The following is a 14,419-nucleotide window of genomic DNA, read 5'->3' as shown; positions in this document are numbered from 1 at the left end:
TTGTGCTGATGCCGCAGTAGCTTTTCCGTTGTTTTCCAGCATTCCCCCTCTCATGGGTGGTTTCGGACCGCTGAGGATACACAGGTGCATCCTTGAAAATTCTACGTCTGAAGGATCAGGTCCTTATGAAGGATCCGGGACAGCTGAACAGTCCTTGGGCAGGGCTGAGTGACGTAGCGTCCTTGAATTGTAGCCGCTGGAGGATATGTCCTTGACATTTACAAACACCACTTGTCTCCCACAGGTTGGAGGAAAAGCAGGTGGCTGCACTTCACCCATGTTTGGCACATTTAGCCTTATGAGGCTTGTGGTGGAGAGATGTTGATGGCTCAGAGTGGAAGCAACAGATGGCCTTGGCAATGAGGACGAGGGGCGAAGTGTGTTCAAAATGCATCGCTCTCCAACAGGAACAGCTTGAAATACGGCTCGAGCACAATGTGGGTTTGCTTTTGTTCGAGTAGTTTTGATTCTCCTTCCACACTCCCTCAAAGATCTCACGCACGGATAGAAATCACCGTAATCTACCCAGAGAGCCTTTTCTTGACCCTGACTTTACCTCCCACATTACACTTACAGCTTGATGCCTCATACTGATTTCATATTCATATTTAGTTTAACTGATTTGAATATGATATGTACATGCATATGTATGTTTGCTCATGCACTGCACCATAGATCCTCAATAGGTGGCCCCCGGGCATCATCTGGCCCACTGGCTGCTTATTTGTGGCTCCAGAACTCTCATCCTTCCCTGTGTGTTTTGGTTGGGTCAGCACGTCAGGGCAGGGTGGCCCCACAGGGAGGTTTGGGAGGTTTTCCGAAAGGGCGTTACGGCCGGAGCATTTTTTTTTTTGGTAAGATTGTAAGAAGTGTCAGACCACCATCACAACATAAAGCTAAAAACAAAAATGACTTTTAAAAAGGTATAAGAATGACTGTATATAGTTAAAAAGGATAGAGGCTCATTTTCTAAAACACCTTTTTTTTTTTTTTTCTCCTTCATTATAAATTTTTGACCTTTCCCTCTACGTGTTGTGTGGCATCTGATAAGAGTGAAACCACAATGTCAATGCTGCCGCAACAACACTCCTCAAAGATCGCTGTTTTCGCCCCATTCATCTCGCACACTGTTCCCACTTTAACATATTGGCATTTCTGAGGTGCTCGGCAGTAATTGTCAGCCACATGGCGACTCCTCATTTGTTTCACTGACATTTTGCCTTTGGTTGATTGTCTATTTAACAGGGGAAGGAAAGCAAAATTAATTGGAGAGAAGCCCTAATCTGTCTGCTTGAAATGTCACCCCTGTATTGTGATGCTTCTGCTGACACAGTGGCACACAAGAGGCAGCGACAGACAGAATGCGAGAGAATTAGAGAAACGCAAAGGAAGAAAAGGGAATAATTGAACACAACAAACATGAGAGGGAGAGAGATGACCTATACGTCACTCTGTGAAATCACAAGTGTTCAACAACTCCATAATTATCCATCTGGTTTGAAAACCTACACATTACCACCATAATTGCAAATTACCTAACATGGCTGTTCTTGGCTCTCAGTTTTATCCCTGAAATTCACTTGCGAAAGACAAAGGATTCTGACGCTACCCATTAACCCTACACCTTTTTTAAACATACTCTTGTTGGTCTATAATATTCTATGTAAAGGACACTATAGGAGCTGGCATGAGCTGAGCAAATAGTGATCAGCTCAGTAGCTTTGCCTTACCAGAAGAGGATTCTTGCAATTACCGAGTTAAACTCTGCTAAACAAACACGCTTCATTTAAGAACAACCACGACTTAATGATTACATGTAAGAATGTCCTGAATATGTTCAGTGAAATCTAGTCCATTAATGACCTTCTTTATTTACACTATCTTGCTTAATTTAGCTTTTTTAACGGGTCTTGTTTTTATACCTATTATAGTTTTAAAGTGTCTTCACGTCTGGGAAGTTTTGAATATTTCATGCACCACTGGAGACGACCAAATTTAGTTCAGTTGAATCGGCTGAATTGAATAATCCATCTTTATGGGGATCCTTGAAAGTCATGTTGAAATATCACTACTGCACCCAGGGAGTCTATGTAGAACGCAGGCTCGGTATTGCAGTACCTCTTCATTTCGGCTCTGACGTCAACAAGCAACTAAGACACTAAGTAGAGTGGCTGGAAACCCAGCAATAACTTAACAAGCCTTGCTTTATGAAGTCAGAGGGATTTTTGAATTGGTTTTGGTTAAATGTCTGACAGGTCGGTGGTAAACACGAGAACAAGAGATTTAGAAGTTTTGTTCCACTGCATAATATCTGCACATAAATAAGACACATGAATTTTAAGGCTTTCAAGTGTCTCAAAAATGTCAGTTCCTAACAAGTTTCGGAAAAAGGCATTACAACTAATGATACAGAAACAGGGCGGCACGGTGGTGCACCTGTCGCCTCACATCAAGGAGGTTCCAGGTTCAAGCACCAGCTGGAGCACGGGATCTTTCTGGGTGAGTCTGGATGTTCTCCCTGTTCCTGTGTGGGTTCTCTCTGGTACTCCAGCTTCCTCCCACAGTCCAAAGACATCAAGAGGGGACCAGGTTAATCCAGACTCTAAACTGACTGTAGGTGTGACTGTGAGAGCCAATGGTTGTCTGTCTCTATGTGTTGGCCCTGTGATGGACTGGTGACCTGTCCAGGGTGAACCCTGCCTCTCACCCATAGGCTGCTGGGAAAGGCTCCACCCCCCCACGGCCCTTAACAGGATAAGCGGTAAAAAATGGATGGATGGACACAAAATCAGGAAATGCAAAGCAAGTTCGTTCATGGCACAACGTTACCTCTGCCGTTTTTAATGATTGTGTATTTGCTTTTCAGTGTTTTCAGGACTGAATACGATCTCATGGTGAAAAAAACATGTAAATCTGATAGACTTCTCTTCGACATGGAGCTGATTTTCAGCAACATTCCGTCGATAATGTCTCAACTGGCCAACAAAAAGCAAATAGTCGTGCCTTCAGTGCTATTAACGAGATGTACAAGCCACGTGGAAGTGGACCGAACTAACAGTAGGAATCATATTGAGGTTAAAAACGTACAAGTTGAAGCCGCAAAATGAAATAATATGATCACCTGGCTGATGAGCCAATGGGTGACTAAAGATTATAAGGGCAAGTGCGCTCAACATCTTCTGCTCCTCCCTCACCTAATTTCCCGTTACCCCTCTAAGTGGACTACGGCTTCTATGTGCCATTAAGTCGTGCCAGGCTGCCGAGCTGGCCTTTAATTAATTCATCGCCAAACAATATATCCACTTTAGGTCTCCATTCCAGTCTGTTGTAGCAGTTACATTGGATCACTAGCCTCCAGTCTACTGGCCTACTCCGCCTGCTTGCTCATTAGACCCTTGAACTTATCCTCAGCCAGCCACATTCACACCCACGTCTGCCTGCCCTGCTCAGATCAACTCTGCCAACACCATCCCGCTCAGTCCAGTCTGGCCACCCGCCTCCCCCTGGTCACCCGCCTCCCTACCGTCTGCCTGGCCTGCCTGCATTTCCCTTTCCCCTCTAATAAAGGGATCTGCACTCCATAAATCAGAACCATTTTTGTCTTTTAACCTTTGGTTGTGTTGATTTAATCCGTGCTTTTGCATTGGTAATGTTTTAACCTTATTTCAGACTCACTAGGGGAAATCGTCTACTCTGCCTCCATCGTTGATCAACTTTTCTTTTCCTTCCTTTCTTCCTTCTTGCCTTCACTGCTTTAAATAACAATAATGTCTTAGCATGACTGCTTCATGAGTGATGTCCAAATATCCAACTAACAGAATTTAAGAGAACAAGGCCCGTCTGTTCCAGAAATGCTGAACTTCTTTCTTTCATTAGCCGGCAGTTTGTGGCCTGACAACATGGATGAATTACAATTGTCACGACAAGGGCATTCATCTTTTAGAAAGTAATTGTATTATTCAGCAAACGTCAATCAAATCAACATAGCAAGCTAGTAGCAAGCTAACGTTTAGCTCATGCGCTTGAACTAACATTATACATCCTTGCCTGGCTCAACTTACAAATCAGCAAGTGACTTTACCTGGACGTCACAAATAATCTGTTTCTTTGTTGGAGCTTTGTGTTAAGTTTTTAAATCCAAAAGTTCTTACAATTAGCGCAAGTGTGGTGGTGCTGCTGCTCGCCATGGTTACGTTGCCGCGGCGGTATCTCTGTGTGCACGACACCGATGCGTAAGGTTATGAATAGAAGGATGGAACGACATTCGCCTCAAAAAAAGAAGGTTGTTGCGTGATTCCCAAACCTCAAGTCTGAGTCAAGCTTGAAGTAGGCGATAACACAGTGGTGGTTTATTGTACCTCGACAAAGCAGTCCTCAACGATACAATTTATTGTTGCCTTACGCAAGGTCGGACGGCTGATCTTTGCATGCATATGGACACATCTTTGATCATGTACAATGCCTCAGCCTGGGCAGTCCACCCACGCGCCATCTTCACTGGACAAGAGGCGAGACTGGTACTCGTGCAAAAGGTTTGACACCTTCGACCTGCTTCTGTCACCCGTGTAGACTGACCCAATGTCCCCTCCGTAGTCCTGAATTTCAAGCATTTGTTAACGTATGAGTGTGTCTTTTTTTTTTTTCTTTTTCTTTTTCAGATTTTGTCCATTTGTATTATGAGAGAAGGCAGCAGATGCACATAGCAAGGGGGGGAAACCATAAAACAGAATACAGATTGAGTTACTGTGAGTGAACTGAATATTTTTCAACATTAGCACCGAAAAGGGTGCTGACAAGGACGTCAAATACTTATAGCATGTGTGTCAAAGTAGTTCATTTAATAACAGGTATCATCGGTGACACCGAACTGAACTTATAACTGAGTTGTTACTGAAAGTTTGTCATTGATTCAGACGTGTCCCAGTTTCCTCCCCATCAGCTTGCTGTTTTACTGTTATTTAGAAAAAGAATTGTATGCCCCCAGATGTCCTCAGATTTATTTATTTTTATTAGTGTTATAATATTAAAATTATTTTACATAATTGAAAAATAAAATCTCAACTATAAATATTCAACATTTATAAGAGAGCTGATCAGTTAGACGTCAAAAGGGGTTTGTTTTTTTTCCCCGCATATGAACCCAGAACCTAAAAGAGACTCATTCATTTGAATATGAAAGTATTCATTTATGAATATTGTCTTTCTACACATATTCAGTGAAACTGCAGCTGATGAAAATGACAACAAAAAATGAGGCTGTTTTTCATCCCTGCACAAATCGCATGATTTTTAAAGAACGTCGGAGGATGCTGAGCCCGCAGAGCTGGTCCCGATGATGATCACCGGGCAGATCCTGTAATTAAAAAAGGGGGGGGGGGATAATAATAATAATAATAATATGAATAATAAACCTAATAAGACCTATGGTTCTCCTGAATTTTTCCTGTTCATGGAGAAAAACTCTGTGGGGAACATAAATATTTCCACTGAATTTTAATTGCAGTTTATATCACAGATAGCGAGACAGATTGAAACTGATCAAAGCAGGGAGTTATTTTCCCATCTGTCAGCGTGAGCGACTGATGATCGCAGACACATGGTTATACAAGGCTTGCTTGAGACTTACATACGAACATGCGGATGCACATGCCACACCAGGCGATGACTCTGGAGATCTGAAGCGCTCTGCCACACTCGGGGCTCATCAGGCAGTCCCTCGTCTTCAAGCAGCATTTGGGGCATTTACTCCCTGATCTTGAGCTCTGAGTGACCGTGTGCCTCTGCGGCTGAGTTTGCCTCGTATCCGGGTGCTTTTCATCCCACTCCTCGCTTTCACCCATTCCCATGATGCTTGTTATCAATGCGGAGGATCAATGACAGACAAAAGAAAACATAAATTTCACACCAGTGTTAAAACCATTTGTTGTTCCACCTACTCTTCTCTCCAGTGTGTGTGTTAGCTAGTTAGCTTAGCACAGTGAATGGTAATGAATGGGAAGTGTTAGCATATTTTTGTCAAACATCATCAAATACAATTTGCTCCAAAACAGCCTTTGCCTGAATTAACGTAACTCGGGTTATGCATAAAAGTAGTTCTGGGGGAAAAAAAAAAAAAAAACATTTAAAATTACGAGACATTGCAATCTTAGAATCAGAACTACTTTCCTGACTGGGCGCAGTGATTTCACGCAGTACCACTGTATCGTAATCCAACACGTACTAGACCACTAAAAGAGCTGCCGGCCAGAAAGAGGATCTCCTCCGCCTGAACCTGATCTACTTGATTACCTTTCAGCTTCTCAGGCTAACACTTCCCATCCACTACCATTTACTGCATTAAGCTAACTAGCAATGAGCCCTGGGAGTGTAACGATACATCAGCCTGTACTGATTCAATGACAAACAACAACATAACTGATGCAAAATCCATATCCACTATTTTGGGTGCACTTTTACTTCAAACTTTCCCGCAGCTCCACATTCTAGAAGTTGTCTTAATTTCATTGCATGTAATTTAACGTTTTTTTTATAGCTTGTATCAAAGCCATGTTTATTTTCAGTTATTGTAGTTTATTATGTGGCACGCGGTTATGAAAAAAAAAAACGACACATGCAGTAACTTCAGCGTGTCCCTTTATCTTTAATTTTTTTATCTTTAAATGGGGCGTGTGCTGACATCACTTTTGTTTTAGGAGTGTGTGAAACTGCCCAGGTAACATTCCTAAATCGAACATGTCGAGGAGAATCTGAACCGACCAGGGTCAGGCAGCGAAGAGAATCTTCTCCCAGATGAAACTAAGACTTAAGACTTAAGTTTTCTTTTTGTTGTTGTTTTTTTTTTCATTCATAGAGAAGACATCTTCCACAAGTGTGAACTATTAACACCGCAGCCTAAACTTCAGTCCCTTTATGAACACATTATTGAGCAAAGTCGCATTGATTTGACGGATTAACAATTCCTCCACTCTGATGATCATTTCTCCTGCCAGGAGACGAGGCCCCTGTTTTAACTGTCTGATACAACTGCTCCCCACAGACATTATCAGATATTAAGTGATAACCCTGATGGTGAAATAACATTTTATCTGTGCCATCCGGTGGCTCCGCATTTATTACCCCTGACAGTAAATTAGATTACTGGCATCTGGAGGGTATACTGGCATTTTAAGTGCACCTTTCCATCTCATTCTGCTTTCAAAACTCCATTGGTTTTCAATCATAAGTAATGAAATCCCATCATCCTCCTCGGCCATGAAAGCGACTTGGAAAGGAAGTGAGAGAGGGCCATTAAGAGAGGAGGAAACGGGTAATGGTCTTACCCTTTGCTTTCCGACGTCCCTCTCTGTCGGTTTGAATCTTTTGTCTCTGTAGACTTTTCCTTAGAGGAGCGCCGCGAACACACGCCGTCAACCTTCTCGCAAACAGTTATCAACAACAGCATGTCAGTAAATGTCAGCGGCGGCAGCAGCGGGTGTGTCTTCCAGTTTTACAGGTTTGACCAGGTTTCACTCGTTGAAGTGATGATTTTATTCCAGACACAGAAGCTCTTCCCTACAAAGAAGCTCTACAAACACGCTGTGATCAGTTGCCCCCAGTTGGGCTGCTTGTTGCTGGAATCTTCAAGATTATGACCCCCTCCACCAGGGATAATGAGTTTGGTTGCACTGGTCTGTTTGTTTATTGGACTCTCAGCAGGATTTCACCAAACCTATGATTTTTACCAAACACGGAGGGCAGATGAGTCGTTGCGCCGCCCGATGGCAGGAAGTAAATGTTTTGTGTTACATTAAAGTTCTCCTCCTCGGTGGTTGACTAGATCCATCCGAAGTTTTTTAAAAAAGATCGCCATATTTCTCTATTTGCAGTCTCACGTTGAACCTACATAGCACGCACGTAGAATAAGTCATCGGAATGAGTACACGTTTTCTTACTCTGATGTATATTTAGTTGAGAAACTGCCAACATCTGTCAGAAAAACCCAGAGGAATCGATATTGTGAGTCTCTCTGTTTTCCATATTCTTCGTCCGTCTGTCTGTGGACGTCTCACTTGTCAATACTGCGCTGTTTTCACACCAGTGAAATCAGTTTAATTTTTACACTGTGACTTAAAGTCAAGTGTAAATACAAAGTTTGCAACCCCCCAACCCCAATCCCTCAAAAAAAAAAAAAAAAAACAATTTCCCAAGATGATTGACAGCTTGTTTGCTGCGATACAAGGACTGATCTGATCGATATTTTTGATGCTGTCAAGTGTTTGTTTACATCTGTTTCATATTTATTTACTCACTCAAGCAGACAGTCTGAATATTCCAATGTTTAAGGACACAGATAGACAGACAGATTTAATTGGCACGATTCCTCCAATGAGTCCATCAGCACATACAGTTGAGTGACAGAATAGGTTGTGACTGCGTTACCCGCTGTTGCTATGGAAATGCAATCAAGTTTTAATAAATGATCAGAAAGACTAATTAATTAATTGGACGACACATTTCATTACTCGGCGAACAACGTTGACTCGAGACGGCGAATTTTAAGGGAAGCAATTAAAGCCCAAATAATTGGAATATATTCAAAGATGGCATCCCATTAAGAGAGAGAATGACTGAGCTCTTCATCAGTGACAAATGTAAAATTCACAGTCGGTTATTAATTCCCTCTGAACACCAAACAATGGGATAAACACAAAGAGGGCGCCTGGGTGTTTTGAGGGATTCTGCAACATCCAGACATCCTGTTCTCCCGTCTGAGTGATGCTGCAGGGTTTGGTTCGAGAGCAAAAAAAAAAGAAATGCCCCGTTTGTAAAAAATGCACCAGTAAGCGCAGATGGTTCAGCTTTCATGCAAGCGAAATAAAATAAACGCAGAAGAGTTCATTTGAGTTCATTGAGCGATCCGAGTCGAAATCAGTTCGCTCCTGTTTTACAAACTATCAACTTGCATCACTTTCAAGGTTTTTTTCAGCAGTTAATTAAAAGTTATTGATTTTCCTCAAGATTTTAGCATAATTGATGGCACCAGTTTTGAAATAAACAGAAGCTTAAAGTCAAACACTCGCCAAACTCACACAAACTGAGATTTCTGCCGACATCGCCGCATCGAGCAAGGTCACCGCAGACCCCGCAAAGATTTTACCCTGAAGCTTCCTGTCAAATTCACTTGCTTAAATGAGAGTCCAACATGATTTAAAATTAACTCGCCAAAGACGATTTAACATCTGACATGGAAGATTTAGTGCCGGCCCGAGGGAAATTTCCTTTAAACTGAACTAAAGATGTTCTGAATCCAGCAGAAATAATAACAAAAATTATTTGTGGTCAATCACAGCTACAAGCTACGATAAAAAATATAGGATTTATTCAAAATCCATTGCAGATTATATATTTTTTTTTTAATATGGCTACACCAGTTTTCTACATTGGTTCTTCATTTTTGTTTATGTATCAGTTTAAATCCAAACCGGCGAAGAAAAAAAGACAACAAAAAAAATGCAAGCATGCTGACCTGAGGAATCAAAACAAGCAAACAAAAATGAGTCAAAGAGAAACGGATTCAACGTGAATTCGGACGTTGCCGTCAAATCACCGTCTCACTTTTCAAGGAGCAGACAAGGAGCAAAGGCAGCGAAATGACGAACTGAAATAATTCCCAGAATCCTTTTTTTTTTTTTTTTTAAATTAAGGTTTTAATGAATTTATCAACACGACAAAATGGAGGAACGCTAAAGTCTCAGGTCTGAACTCCGACCGGATAAAAGTTGCCGAGCTGACGGGTTTGCGAACGCCAGTCTGAGGGATGATTTGCTCGTCATTTCAAAGCAAACGTGTAATGCTGCGGTTCTCGCGGGTGTGTGTTCCTCCCTGTCATCAGAGCTGTGTGTGTGACAGCAGGACATGATGTGGCATTCACACATTCGTCCTTTCGTAGTTTTTTTTTTTTTTAATCTCCTCAGTTTTTATCAGTTTGCTCTATTACCCATGCAGGCGATATCTGGCAGAAACATGACAAGCAGTCCATCTCATCAGAACGCGAGCCCGTGCAGCCAGCCGCTAAAGTCCCACGATGCACTCTGTCAACTCTGACTGTACACACACCCAAAAAAATAAATAAATAAAAAGGATTTTTTGGGGGGGGGGGGGGGTGTTGAAGAAATACTTGGAATCCCACAGAAAATAACAGGACTGTAAAACAACAGCCGGGTCTGGAACAAAATGTTAAGCTGTGATGTCAAAGAAGTACATGAAAGAAGAATATGCTACCCTTGACAGTGAATTATTCTGGTTGACGGTGCACCTGTCACCTTCGCTTTTTGTACAATGAACACCGCACAAGATGACAAGAAAACCCTGCCTTGAATCTGGTTTTGCAGTCCTTCAAAAAAAAAAAAAAAAAAGACAGAAAAATCTCAGCTTCAAGAAAGTGTGACTGGTTTTCATCTGCACTTGTCTGTCAAAGTGTCAGAGCTGAATGTAGGTTTCAGGCTTTGGTGGGATCCAGCAGAAAGACCCACGTCTCTCAGCGGCGTCTCGGACATTCTAACTGCAGCTTCCTCTTTGTGCAACTTTTAAACCTTGACTTGTCACTCTTCAAAAGCAGACGCCAAAACCCAGCGCGGCAAAGACGGGCAATAATAACCCCCCAACTGTAGAGATATAGACGTGAATTTCTCGGGTGGTAATTCAGGTTGTGAGGTGCAGTGGTGTAAAGCTGTAGTCCATCATGTAATAGGAACGGGCGCCCTCGCCGGACGAGTCAGCGCTCGGCAGATTGTGCTTGTGCGTGTGTGTAGCCACATCCTCCTGCTCTGTTTGCAGTGCTGGTTACTCGCCCATTGCAATTTGCTTGTTTGAATGTGCATAAATAATTGAATAAATGCTTTGGCTTTGGTCCAGATGATAAAGGTGAGTCAGCCAGCACGGTGGAAGCAGAAGGCCAAAGGTGGAGGAGACGGATCTGCCGTGTTCCGGCCGCAACAGCGTTGACCTCCATCTGTGCAGTGGAAATTTCCACCGCCAGCGTGCCAGACGCATCGCGTTTTGCTCGTTCGGTTCTAAGAAACTTGCTCAGATTCTGTTAGCGTGGCGGTCGGCCCTCGGTGTCTGTGTTCCTATCCCGTTAGCGTAGCACTCACAACTAAATTGTGTCCTATTCTGTCAATTTTGGACCGGATCCACCGCGTCCGGCAGGCGGGGCCTCGGTTTGGGGTGACATCTTCCCGTTGGCCCTTTACGAACACAAACACAGATAAATAATCTAATCATTCAACTCCTGTAACTTCCCAAATGTTTTCAGACCGAATGGATGAAATGTTGACGGATACGAGTCGTTTCGCATTTTAACGTAATTCTCGGCGGTGGAACCCCAATGACGCTCACGCCGGTCGCTCGTATGTCTTTTGCGATGATAAAACTTTTGAGAGAATTTAGAGGATAAAGTTGCCCCCTTGATGGGGAGAGGACTGAGAGGTGTAAAGCTCTTCATTTCAGGCTCAGATTTAGCTCCCCAAAGGTTGAATAAATAATCAAGACTAGAATTAATTTTTAAAATCATTGAAAAAAATGATGTAAACCCATGTTTATGACGTTATTGTGAGGTAAAATACTCTTCGAATGTGAAAGATCCCTAATAATTTGTTTTCAGAATTTACTAAAGGAAAAAATGAAGCGACAGTGGCACTAAGACGCAAGGTGTGAACAACACAGTGTTGTGTACGCTTGGCTTGTCGTGACCCTCCATTTTTGCTCCCTCCTACCTCCAGAATCCAAACTCTCATGTGAGATTTGCGTAATTTTTTACAGCTTTGCAGCCTCACATTTGAATTGAGCGACAGGTTTCTTATTTTAAACGACCTGACTTGATTCTGATGTTGTCCTTGAACGCATCTCAAACACAGCCGGCTCTCTTGCCCTCATCTCAAGCTCAACTAATGACACGACCCTGATATTTTTTCTCCATGACGGCTGTTTCTTACGACTCATTTCTGTGAATGATGCAATGAAAAACTTCCTGTGGCGAAAACTGAGGTATTAATAATCAATTTTAGGAGAAAACGCCATGCTTGCATCACGGTAGATGCATACATCTCGGAGCTAACGCAGTCAATTTGTCAAACGAGGTCAACAAAAGGATCCACTTGAAGCTTGAGATGACGTTTCATGTGACTCTTTTATAGTCGTTATCAATCTTTCATGGGAGCCTTTTCTTTTATCTGCTGGTTAAATGTGATGTCAGCGAAGGTTGAGAATATTCTCAGCAGCAGTTGTTCCATTCAGCTCTGACGTCGTCCAGCAACAAAAGGAAGGACGCTCTGCTCCCTCCGGTAGAAAACGGGAGGGTTTTTGACTCTGACCACGTTCCCTTAAGTAAATTCCCTCCGTTGCCCTCAGGCCGCTGCTAGCGTGCACCTATTAGTACGACGGGCTGATATCCCAGTTCTTTCACTGAGTCTGTTATCAGGCTGCTAAATGCAGATAGTGGGAAGTGAAATGTAGGCCAGTCACTGTAAACCCGGCCAGACTGCAAGTGTTTCTCTCTTTCTTTGAAGTACAAATTGTATTACTTATCGTTGTCGTCACGTGGCGACGGGGGGGGGGGGAGTGTCCGCTGCTCTTGGATTTGTACTTACTGACAGTGTTTTTTTAGTGCAAAATGCTGTGTGTGTGTGTGTGTGGGGGGGGGGGGGGTAGCCTAAACTTCATATCCTGATGTGTTGTTTTTTTTTCATTTTAAGCTCTCTCATCGAGTCTTACTTCACCTTAAACTCTACTCTTAATTAAAAGTTGTACAGAAGTTTTTTTTTGTGTGTGTGTGTGTGTGTGTGCAGGCGTGTACGCGTGTCCATGTAATCCTGCACACACACTCGACACAAAGGTGTGATCATAACCTCGTTAGAGGAGGTACCAACACTAACTTTTATTTTTTAAAGGCTTTTCAGTACTTGAAGTAAACACAGCATGAACCTTCCCACAGACTGAAAACACCAGTTGGAAAGTGCGTGCTCGTTTTTGTGGAAGCCACAAAAGCCAACGGAGAGTAAAAACCGAAGAATTGTATTTTCATGAGTTTGGAATATTCTGTCAGCTCAGGGTGTGTTTTCGTGCTGCGGTGGGCGAAAGACGATTCCACGCCATTTCCTTTGAGGTCTCTGAATCTGTGTAAACATCACACAACTGCAAACTTCCTAGGTAGGCCTGCATGTTTTAAGTCGTGTGAAACGTGTGCCTCTCTTTACAGTTTGCAACCTTGTGCGTTTGATGCTTTAAACTCTGGAACGTATCATTATATTCAAAACTGTGTATATCTTATTCAAGATACAGGCATAAGATTTGTAAGACCGGTGTATTAAAGAGCTTTTCTTAGCTGAGCTGTAAATCCTGCAGTTTTTTTTCTCTCCCTCTTTTGTTTTTTGTTTTTTTCCAATCGATGTCCCATCCTTGACATTTGTGCGGTTTTCTGCTCTCTCCTCTATCGTAACACTTGCTGCCCTTACAACATTTTACATTTTACTGAATGGCCTGCACACAGTTTCATGAAAATTCACATCAGTGTCTTAGAAAAAAAAAAAAAATGAACCAAAACCTTGTCCAAACCTTTATGGAGTTGATGGAATGCATTGAGTTCCACAGACCTTCAGCTATTGTAATTTCTCTAATAGAGTTATTTTGAATTGAACAGTTTGGTTTTTTATTTTTTATTTTTTGGGAGCTGTTTATCTCCAGCAGTGGCTGAAGGACTGTTTCATTCAAGAAATGAATAAGAAATGTAGCCTGCAAGCTTTCAAAAGGCTTTTCTTAAAATCAGAGCTGTCCAAAAGACGCGGTTCTTCATGTTGACTGGAGGGGTAGCAGTTTTTCTGACGCACAATGTTTCATTGTGCACGACGACAAAGTGTCTTTTTTTTGTGCAATGCAAGATAATGCTGCACGGTTCAAAACCTTTATTTTAACAATTGCTCCTGAGAAAGAGTGAACATGTAAAACCATCCAGCTCCCTATTCATCTATTCTTGGGAGTCTTGGTTTTTACAACTTGTGTTCAATCTAAGCCTCATTTCAAGAGCTTCAACTTGTAACTGCAGCACACAAGTGTTTCCATCAAGAAAGCTCCGGCGAGCCCACTGCACCACCTGCCCGGTACCAAACATCAGACGGACAAAGTTGGCAACAAGCTGGTGGACATGAAGTTAAAGCAGAGCTAAAACAAGAGTCATTGTGGAATTTACCTTTGTCGGCTTCCCAGAAACTTCACATAAATGAATATTAGTCAAAAGAAACTTTAGCTGTTTGTTTAATCTGGCCGTGCGTCGCTGTTCTGGGACCTCCTGGGGCTTCAAAATGCATATACGAAAAGATGGAGGCAGGGAGAGCTGCAGCAAAGACCCCCACGGGTGCAGAACAGAGTTTGCAACAGCGAAAACAAA

General features: G+C 42.5%; 1 long non-coding RNA gene across 1 annotated transcript; it reads right to left on the bottom strand.

Annotated features, from left to right (window-relative positions):
- Positions 1-3,545: 3,545 nt before the first annotated feature.
- On the bottom strand, positions 3,546-7,478 carry LOC147239894 (uncharacterized). Its single transcript, XR_015111510.1, has 3 exons — positions 7,320-7,478; positions 5,627-5,850; positions 3,546-5,353 (listed from the first exon to the last, which is right to left on the bottom strand). It is a non-coding gene; the product is annotated as an uncharacterized LOC147239894 (long non-coding RNA).
- Positions 7,479-14,419: the final 6,941 nt, after the last annotated feature.

Source organism: Aulostomus chinensis, chromosome 23 (genome assembly GCF_037954235.1).
Source record: "Aulostomus chinensis isolate RoL2024-O1b breed Wild chromosome 23, RoL_Achi_v1.0, whole genome shotgun sequence".
In the NCBI taxonomy this organism is placed as follows: domain Eukaryota; kingdom Metazoa; phylum Chordata; class Actinopteri; order Syngnathiformes; family Aulostomidae; genus Aulostomus; species Aulostomus chinensis.
This window is presented reverse-complemented; position numbering and strand designations above follow the sequence as displayed.